Here is a 9,016-nt window from a genome sequence, read left to right on the forward strand (position 1 = left end):
CACCGTTTCTCCGGCCACTCCTGCGTTTTTTCCGGAAACGGTAGCGTTTTCAGCCACACGCCCCTGAAACGCCGTGTTTCCGCCCAGTAACACCCATTTCCTGTCAATCACATTACGATTGCCGGAGCGAAGAAAAAGCCGTGAGTAAAAATACTTTCTTCATAGTAAAGTTACTTGGCGCAGTCGCAGTGCGAACATTGCGCATGCGTACTAAGCGGATTTTCACTGCGATGCGATGAAAAAGAACGAGCGAACAACTCGGAATGAGGGCCAATGTTCTTGATATGTTTTTATGTGATTGTGTGATTATTATTTTACGTTTTGCACTTTTTATTTGTATGTTTGCTATTTACAATTGTTCTTGTATGATTTATACTTATATTTTAAAGTTGTACGTGTAATTTGTTGTTATGTTAATTTGTATTCATGTGATTTGTATGCTGAATAACTTGCACTGCAAATTTGCTCCTTACAATTAAACGCCAATGAAGATGATATGCCATGATGTCAAGTTGGATGCGTCACAATAATTAATTGTTAACAAGAAAAAAATGTGTAACATATGCAATTGAAATTATATAGGAATAACATTTTAATAGTAAATGACCCAGAGCAGCTGTAATTTACTTTGTTTTTGAAAGGAACTCATATTTTATTATAATTCTGGTTTTATTTATTATACTATTTTAACCTTGGTGTGTCATGATAAAATGAGAAATGTGCTTTAGTGTTAGCAAAAGTGTCACATGAAACCAAAGGGTTTGGGAACCATTGACTAAAAACACCTGTGGTTTGATGGTTGAGATACTACGTCAAAAATGAGACAGTTAACAGGCTATAATAGGTATTCATAGGAATGAGGTCAGTAACTGTGGCTTGTTTACAATGTTGACTTTACGATCGGCAATCTCACGGGATTTCACAAATCAGAATCAAGACAAGGTCACCAGAAGTTTCTCTCAGCCAGGTCTGTCATCTTTCCCAATCTCCATAAGAAAGATTATTTTTGTTTTATCTGTGGTGGTCTCCCAGTTGGAATTGGGATTTACAGTCACAACAACTTGTGCTCTTAGCCTCCAAATAATTAGGAGCATTCCTTTGAGGTACTGATTAGAAAGCGGTAGGTTGGTGACAATATTACATATATGGATTAAACCTAGGATAAATTCGGACACAGACCTATCACATCCTGGATGTCTAGTGAAATATTGAGGCATGGATAATTCGGATGGCCCTAATTTTTAATGTTATATCACATATAGGCCCTCATTCCGAGTTGTTCGCTCGGTAAAAATCTTCGCATCGCAGCGATTTTCCGCTTAATGCGCATGCGCAATGTTCGCACTGCGACTGCGCCAAGTAAATTTGCTATGCACTTAGTAATTTTACTCACGGCTTTTTCATCGTTCTGGCAATCGTAATGTGATTGACAGGAAATGGGTGTTACTGGGCGGAAACAGGCCGTTTTATGGGCGTGTGGGGAAAAACGCTACCGTTTCCGGAAAAAACGCAGGAGTGGCCAGAGAAACGGAGGAGTGTCTGGGCGAACGCTGGGTGTGTTTGTGACGTCAAACCAGGAACGACAAGCACTGAACTGATCGCAGATGCCGAGTAAGTCTGGAGCTACTCAGAAACTGCTACGAGGTGTGTAATCGCAATATTGCGAATACATCGTTCGCAATTTTAAGATGCTAAGATTCACTCCCAGTAGGCGGCGGCTTAGCATGAGCAAATCTGCTAAAATCCGCTTGCGAGCGAACAACTCGGAATGACCTCCATAGTGATTTAATAGATGTGAATACTATTAGTAACATACCATACTAAAATAACAACACGTGGACACAAATTTAATCTTTAATTCACTATCTTTATTTCTTCTTTATTCACATGTATGTAAAGTTTGTAATTTTATCTTCTATGTTTCACTGTAGTCTAGGATCAACATGTGAGTTAAAATCAAATTTCCAAACAAAAGATTATTAAAAGTTACATTTTAATTTTTTCATTCTCCTTGTGCGTCAACAATACAAATTCTCTCCTTTTTCTCCAAAATTGTTACCAATCTCCATAAGGTCAGAATTAATTTTAGGATTAACATCTGATGTTCTTTGGTAGCAAATATGTGGACCTTATAGTAATATATTCCTAAATTGCAAAAATAAAATTTTAAACCTACCGGTAAATCTTTTTCTCGTAGTCCGTAGAGGATGCTGGGGACTCCGTAAGGACCATGGGGATAGACGGGCTCCACAGGAGACATGGGCACTTTAAGAAAGACTTTAGATCTGGGTGTGCACTGGCTCCTCCCTATATGCCCCTCCTCCAGACCTCAGTTAGAGAAACTGTGCCCAGAGGAGACGGACAGTACGAGGAAAGGATTTTTGTTAATCTAAGGGCAAGATTTATACCAGCCACACCAATCACACCGTATAACTTGTGATAAACTACCCAGTTAACAGTATGAAACAACATAGCATCAGTTCAAAACCGATGCAACTAAAACATAACCCTTATTTAAGCAATAACTATATACAAGTATTGCAGAAGTAGTCCACACTTGGGACGGGCGCCCAGCATCCTCTACCGACTACGAGAAAAAGATTTACCGGTAGGTTTAACGGGCGGGAGAGTGCGGATGACTCTGCAGCACCGACTGAGCAAATAGGAGGTCCTCCTCAGCCAGGGTATCAAACTTATAGAACTTTGCAAAGGAGTTTGACCCCGACCAAGTAGCAGCTCGGCACAGCTGTAGTGCCGAGACCCCGCGGGCAGCCGCCCAAGAAGAGCCCACTTTCCTAGTGGAATGGGCCTTGACCGATTTTGGTAACGGCAATCCAGCCGTAGAATGCGCTTGCTGAATCGTGTTACAGATCCAGCGAGCAATAATCTGCTTTGAAGCAGGGGCACCAATCTTGTTGGTCGCATACAGGATAAACAGTGCTTCTGTTTCTCTGACTCTAGCCGCTCTGGCCACGTAAATTTTCAAAGCCCTGACCACATCAAGGGACTCGGAATCCTCCAAGTCACGCGTAGCCACAGGCACCACAATAGGTTGGTTCATATGAAAGGATGAAACCACTTTTGGCATTGAGGACGGGTTTGCAATTCTGCTCTATCCATATGGAAAACCAGATAGGGGCTTTTATGTGACAAAGCCGCCAATTCCGACACTCGCCTAGCCGAAGCCAAGGCTAATAACATGACCACCTTCCAAGTGAGATATTTTAACTCTATCGTTTTAAGTGGTTCAAACTAGAGATGAGCGGGTTCGGTTTCTCTGAATCCGAACCCGCACGAACTTCATGTTTTTTTTCACGGGTCCGAGCGACTCGGATCTTCCCGCCTTGCTCGGTTAACCCGAGCGCGCCCGAACGTCATCATGACGCTGTCGGATTCTCGCGAGGCTCGGATTCTATCGCGAGACTCGGATTCTATATAAGGAGCCGCGCGTCGCCGCCATTTTCACACGTGCATTGAGATTGATAGGGAGAGGACGTGGCTGGCGTCCTCTCCATTTAGATTAGAAGAGAGAGAGAGAGAGATTGACCTGATTTACTGGAGATTAGGAGTACTGTAGAACTGTGTAGAGAGTGCAGAGTTTACTAGTGACTGACCACAGTGACCACTAGACAGTGCAGTTTTATTTAATATATCCGTTCTCTGCCTGAAAAAAATGATACACAGTGACTCAGTCACATACCATATCTGTGTGCACTGCTCAGCCCAGTGTGCTGCATCATCTATGTATATCTGACTGTGCTCAGCTCACACATCTTATAATTGTGGGGGAGACTGGGGAGCACTGCAGTGCCAGTTATAGGTTATAGCAGGAGCCAGGAGTACATATTATTATTAAAATTAAACAGTGCACACTTTTGCTGCAGGAGTGCCACTGCCAGTGTGACTGACCAGTGACCTGACCACACTGACCACCAGTATAGTTAGTAGTATAGTATACTATATTGTGATTGCCTGAAAAAGTTAAACACTCGTATCTGACTGTGCTCAGCTCACACATCTTATAATTGTGGGGGAGACTGGGGAGCACTGCAGTGCCAGTTATAGGTTATAGCAGGAGCCAGGAGTACATATTATTATTAAAATTAAACAGTGCACACTTTTGCTGCAGGAGTGCCACTGCCAGTGTGACTGACCAGTGACCTGACCACACTGACCACCAGTATAGTTAGTAGTATAGTATACTATATTGTGATTGCCTGAAAAAGTTAAACACTCGTCGTGTGACTTCACTTGTGTGGTGTTTTTTTTTTTATTCTATAAAAAACTCATTCTGCTGACAGACAGTGTCCAGCAGGTCCGTCATTATATAATATATACCTGTCCGGCTGCAGTAGTGATATATATATATTTTTTATATCATTATTTATCATCCAGTCGCAGCAGACACAGTACGGTAGTTCACGGCTGTAGCTACCTCTGTGTCGGCACTGGGCAGTCCGTCCATAATTGTATACCACCTACCCGTGGTTTTTTTTTCTTTCTTCTTTATACATACATACTACTACTACTACATCTCTTTATCAACCAGTCTATATTAGCAGCAGACACAGTACAGTACGGTAGTCCACGGCTGTAGCTACCTCTGTGTCGGCACTGGGCAGTCCGTCCATAATTGTATACCACCTACCCGTGGTTTTTTTTTCTTTCTTCTTTATACATACATACTACTACTACTACATCTCTTTATCAACCAGTCTGTATTAGCAGCAGACACAGTACAGTACGGTAGTCCACGGCTGTAGCTACCTCTGTGTCGGCACTGGGCAGTCCGTCCATAATTGTATACCACCTACCCGTGGTTTTTTTTTTCTTTCTTCTTTATACATACATACTACTACTACTACATCTCTTTATCAACCAGTCTATATTAGCAGCAGACACAGTACAGTACGGTAGTCCACGGCTGTAGCTACCTCTGTGTCGGCACTGGGCAGTCCGTCCATAATTGTATACCACCTACCCGTGGTTTTTTTTTCTTTCTTCTTTATACATACATACTACTACTACTACATCTCTTTATCAACCAGTCTATATTAGCAGCAGACACAGTACAGTACGGTAGTCCACGGCTGTAGCTACCTCTGTGTCGGCACTGGGCAGTCCGTCCATAATTGTATACCACCTACCCGTGGTTTTTTTTTCTTTCTTCTTTATACATACATACTACTACTACTACATCTCTTTATCAACCAGTCTATATTAGCAGCAGACACAGTACAGTACGGTAGTCCACGGCTGTAGCTACCTCTGTGTCGGCACTCAGCAGTCCATCCATAATTGTATACTAGTATCCATCCATCTCCATTGTTTACCTGAGGTGCCTTTTAGTTGTGCCTATTAAAATATGGAGAACAAAAATGTTGAGGTTCCAAAATTAGGGAAAGATCAAGATCCACTTCCACCTCGTGCTGAAGCTGCTGCCACTAGTCATGGCCGAGACGATGAAATGCCAGCAACGTCGTCTGCCAAGGCCGATGCCCAATGTCATAGTACAGAGCATGTCAAATCCAAAACACCAAATATCAGTAAAAAAAGGACTCCAAAACCTAAAATAAAATTGTCGGAGGAGAAGCGTAAACTTGCCAATATGCCATTTACCACACGGAGTGGCAAGGAACGGCTGAGGCCCTGGCCTATGTTCATGGCTAGTGGTTCAGCTTCACATGAGGATGGAGGCACTCAGCCTCTCGCTAGAAAAATGAAAAGACTCAAGCTGGCAAAAGCAGTAGCACCGCAAAGAACTGTGCGTTCTTCGAAATCCCAAATCCACAAGGAGAGTCCAATTGTGTCGGTTGCGATGCCTGACCTTCCCAACACTGGACGTGAAGAGCATGCGCCTTCCACCATTTGCACGCCCCCTGCAAGTGCTGGAAGGAGCACCCGCAGTCCAGTTCCTGATAGTCAGATTGAAGATGTCAGTGTTGAAGTACACCAGGATGAGGAGGATATGGGTGTTGCTGGCGCTGGGGAGGAAATTGACCAGGAGGATTCTGATGGTGAGGTGGTTTGTTTAAGTCAGGCACCCGGGGAGACACCTGTTGTCCGTGGGAGGAATAGGGCCGTTGACATGCCTGGTGAAAATACCAAAAAAATCAGCTCTTCGGTGTGGAAGTATTTCACCAGAAATGCGGACAACAGGTGTCAAGCCGTGTGTTCCCTTTGTCAAGCTGTAATAAGTAGGGGTAAGGACGTTAACCACCTCGGAACATCCTCCCTTATACGTCACCTGCAGCGCATTCATAATAAGTCAGTGACAAGTTCAAAAACTTGGGCCGACAGCGGAAGCAGTCCACTGACCAGTAAATCCCTTCCTCTTGTAACCAAGCTCACGCAAACCACCCCACCAACTCCCTCAGTGTCAATTTCCTCCTTCCCCAGGAATGCCAATAGTCCTGCAGGCCATGTCACTGGCAATTCTGACGAGTCCTCTCCTGCCTGGGATTCCTCCGATGCATCCTTGCGTGTAACGCCTACTGCTGCTGGCGCTGCTGTTGTTGCTGCTGGGAGTCGATGGTCATCCCAGAGGGGAAGTCGTAAGCCCACTTGTACTACTTCCAGTAAGCAATTGACTGTCCAACAGTCCTTTGCGAGGAAGATGAAATATCACAGCAGTCATCCTGTTGCAAAGCGGATAACTGAGTCCTTGACAACTATGTTGGTGTTAGACGTGCGTCCGGTATCCGCCGTTAGTTCACAGGGAACTAGACAATTTATTGAGGCAGTGTGCCCCCGTTACCAAATACCATCTAGGTTCCACTTCTGTAGGCAGGCGATACCGAGAATGTACACGGACGTCAGAAAAAGACTCACCAGTGTCCTAAAAAATGCAGTTGTACCCAATGTCCACTTAACCACGGACATGTGGACAAGTGGAGCAGGGCAGGGTCAGGACTATATGACTGTGACAGCCCACTGGGTAGATGTATGGACTCCCGCCGCAAGAACAGCAGCGGCGGCACCAGTAGCAGCATCTCGCAAACGCCAACTCTTTCCTAGGCAGGCTACGCTTTGTATCACCGCTTTCCAGAATACGCACACAGCTGAAAACCTCTTACGGCAACTGAGGAAGATCATCGCAGAATGGCTTACCCCAATTGGACTCTCCTGTGGATTTGTGGCATCGGACAACGCCAGCAATATTGTGTGTGCATTAAATATGGGCAAATTCCAGCACGTCCCATGTTTTGCACATACCTTGAATTTGGTGGTGCAGAATTTTTAAAAAAACGACAGGGGCGTGCAAGAGATGCTGTCGGTGGCCAGAAGAATTGCGGGACACTTTCGGCGTACAGGCACCACGTACAGAAGACTGGAGCACCACCAAAAACTACTGAACCTGCCCTGCCATCATCTGAAGCAAGAGGTGGTAACAAGGTGGAATTCAACCCTCTATATGCTTCAGAGGTTGGAGGAGCAGCAAAAGGCCATTCAAGCCTATACAATTGAGCACGATATAGGAGGTGGAATGCACCTGTCTCAAGTGCAGTGGAGAATGATTTCAACGTTGTGCAAGGTTCTGATGCCCTTTGAACTTGCCACACGTGAAGTCAGTTCAGACACTGCCAGCCTGAGTCAGGTCATTCCCCTCATCAGGCTTTTGCAGAAGAAGCTGGAGACATTGAAGGAGGAGCTAACACGGAGCGATTCCGCTAGGCATGTGGGACTTGTGGATGGAGCCCTTAATTCGCTTAACAAGGATTCACGGGTGGTCAATCTGTTGAAATCAGAGCACTACATTTTGGCCACCGTGCTCGATCCTAGATTTAAAACCTACCTTGGATCTCTCTTTCCGGCAGACACAAGTCTGCTGGGGTTGAAAGACCTGCTGGTGAGAAAATTGTCAAGTCAAGCGGAACGCGACCTGTCAACATCTCCTCCTTCACATTCTCCCGCAACTGGGGGTGCGAGGAAAAGGCTCAGAATTCCGAGCCCACCCGCTGGCGGTGATGCAGGGCAGTCTGGAGCGACTGCTGATGCTGACATCTGGTCCGGACTGAAGGACCTGACAACGATTACGGACATGTCGTCTACTGTCACTGCATATGATTCTCTCAACATTGAAAGAATGGTGGAGGATTATATGAGTGACCGCATCCAAGTAGGCACGTCACACAGTCCGTACTTATACTGGCAGGAAAAAGAGGCAATTTGGAGGCCCTTGCACAAACTGGCTTTATTCTACCTAAGTTGCCCTCCCACAAGTGTGTACTCCGAAAGAGTGTTTAGTGCCGCCGCTCACCTTGTCAGCAATCGGCGTACGAGGTTACATCCAGAAAATGTGGAGAAGATGATGTTCATTAAAATGAATTATAATCAATTCCTCTGCGGAGACATTGACCAGCAGCAATTGCCTCCACAAAGTACACAGGGAGCTGAGATGGTGGATTCCAGTGGGGACGAATTGATAATCTGTGAGGAGGGGGATGTACACGGTGATATATCGGAGGATGATGATGAGGTGGACATCTTGCCTCTGTAGAGCCAGTTTGTGCAAGGAGAGATTAATTGCTTCTTTTTTGGGGGGGGTCCAAACCAACCCGTCATATCAGTCACAGTCGTGTGGCAGACCCTGTCACTGAAATGATGGGTTGGTTAAAGTGTGCATGTCCTGTTTTGTTTATACAACATAAGGGTGGGTGGGAGGGCCCAAGGACAATTCCATCTTGCACCTCTTTTTTCTTTTATTTTTCTTTGCGTCATGTGCTGTTTGGGGAGGGTTTTTTGGAAGGGACATCCTGCGTGACACTGCAGTGCCACTCCTAAATGGGCCCGGTGTTTGTGTCGGCCACTAGGGTCGCTTATCTTACTCACACAGTCAGCTACCTCATTGCGCCTCTTTTTTTCTTTGCGTCATGTGCTGTTTGGGGAGTGTTTTTTGGAAGGGCCATCCTGCGTGACACTGCAGTGCCACTCCTAGATGGGCCCGGTGTTTGTGTCGGCCACTAGGGTCGCTAATCTTACTCACACAGCTACCTCATTGCGCCTCTTTTTTTCT

The sequence above is a fragment of the Pseudophryne corroboree genome, chromosome 4 (genome assembly GCF_028390025.1).
Source record: "Pseudophryne corroboree isolate aPseCor3 chromosome 4, aPseCor3.hap2, whole genome shotgun sequence".
Classification (NCBI taxonomy): domain Eukaryota; kingdom Metazoa; phylum Chordata; class Amphibia; order Anura; family Myobatrachidae; genus Pseudophryne; species Pseudophryne corroboree.